This window comes from Macrotis lagotis, chromosome 3, assembly GCF_037893015.1.
Source record: "Macrotis lagotis isolate mMagLag1 chromosome 3, bilby.v1.9.chrom.fasta, whole genome shotgun sequence".
NCBI lineage: Eukaryota > Metazoa > Chordata > Mammalia > Peramelemorphia > Peramelidae > Macrotis > Macrotis lagotis.
The window spans coordinates 134,797,025-134,798,902 of NC_133660.1; the positions used below are offsets into that span (position 1 = coordinate 134,797,025).

Below are 1,878 nucleotides of genomic sequence, written 5' to 3' on the forward strand. Positions count from 1 at the left end.
AGCTCCCTTGCTCTTTGGAATGTCTCATTCTGGGCCCTTCAATCTCTTTTTTTACACTTAAGTAATAAAAATTTATTGAGTATTCCTGGGATTGCTGCTGTCTCCTCCCAGTCTTAGAGGGAAAGCAGCTCTAAAGGAAATCACTGAGAAATCACACAGTCCTTATAACCCAGCAAAATATGGGGAGGAGGATTAGGGAAAGAACTTCTATCAGTCTTCATTTATCCAACAAGTTGGGGAGATGGTGGAGGAAAGACATATGATGATGGGGTGAGGGATGTGGATCCATCTGCTGGCTTATCGAAGACTAACTCAGGGAGGAAGAGACCAGCTTTCTCTTCAGGATGAGGCCCCTATTTCTTGCCCTTGATGAGACTGTCACTTCCCAGAGTGAAGCATTCATCCTGCAAGTTCAGCACATGGTGGCCAGCAGTGAGATAGATGTGGTTCTGAGATATGGGGATGGTTTTGGAGATGCTCTGGGTAGCTCAGATCTTATGGGGCTTGATGTATCCAGGGTTCTTTTTCAGAGCTTACACATGAATCTTGGCAGTCTCAGCTTTCCTCTCAGCTTGCACAGTCTTCTGCCACTTCTCCTGTTTTGCCTTTTCTACCAGAAATTGAGCCCTCTGGGCCTCCTCCTGGGCCATTTGCTTGGCCTCCAAGGTAGCCATGTACTCTCTAATGAAGCTCAGTTCAGTGATGGCCATGTCATCCAGAATGAGGCTGAAGTCCTTGGCCCACTCTGCCAGGTCCTAATGGATCAACAAGGACACCTGAGCCTACAGGGTGATGATCTTGGAGGTGTTGAACTTGACCACTATTCTCTTGAGCACCTCATTGATAGAGGTAAGCACTGGCTCCTCATAATCCAGCCCAAGCCACTGGTATATGCTGCACAGCTCCAGGGCATTGGGTCAGGAGAGCACATCTGAAGGTCTGTGAACAGAGATTCTTGGACTCTGTACACCATGACCCTTTCCTTGACCAGCAGCTTCAGCAATGTGCTCATACCTTGAGGCCCAGCAGGCAGATGCCCTGTGAAGTCCTTCAAGTTCTGGGCAATGTCTGTTCCCTGGTGCCCCGGCGAAGAACTAGGCCAGGGAATCTGACCAGTTCTCCCTTTGTCCTTCTGAAGTCCCTGCCCCTGGCCTTGGCCCTGCCTGGTACTTCCTCTCTGGGAATCTGCACCTCTCACACCAGGCTTTGCTAACAACCTGGCTTCTCCCAGGAGAAAGGGAACTAGAAAAATGCTCTCTCCTGTATGCTCCCCCATTTCAGCCCAATGAGTCTCTCCTGGATCTATTCTTAAGTTCAGTGGTTTTGCTGATGAGGTATTTTACATTTTTTCTTTTTTTTTCTATTTTTTGGTTTTCATTAACAGATTCTTGTTGTCTCATGAAGTCATTAGTTTCCACAGAGTCCATTCTATATTTTAGTGAAGAATTTTCTTCATTTACCTTTTGCAATTCCTTTTCCAATTGGTCAATTTTACTTTTGATGGAGTTTTCCATTTGTTTTGAGAGAATTATTTTCTTTTTGCATTTGGCCATTTGAGGTTTTGAGAAAATTATTTTCTTTTTGCATTTGCCCAATTGTATTTTACAAAGATTTGTTTTCTTATTGTTAATGTGTTATTTTTCTCTTGGGTGTCTTTTCCCAAATTTTTCAATTGATTTTTAAACTCCTTCCTGATTTCTTCAAGGAAGTCTTTCTGGGCTGGATACCAAATCATATTCTCCTCAGAAGTTCTAACTCTCTCTAACTTAAGGTCTTTGCCTCCAAGGTAATTTTTCTATAGACACCCCCTTTCAGCTGGCTTTTCTTTATTTTCCTAAGATCTTGTGTTAGGGAAGAGGCTGGCCTACAGGCCTTTGG

The 1,878-nt window shown here is 44.2% G+C and overlaps 1 pseudogene; it reads right to left on the reverse strand.

The window, feature by feature from the left end:
• Positions 1 to 353: 353 nt before the first annotated feature.
• LOC141519206 (prohibitin-2 pseudogene) lies at positions 354 to 1,276 on the reverse strand (annotated as a pseudogene).
• Positions 1,277 to 1,878: the final 602 nt, after the last annotated feature.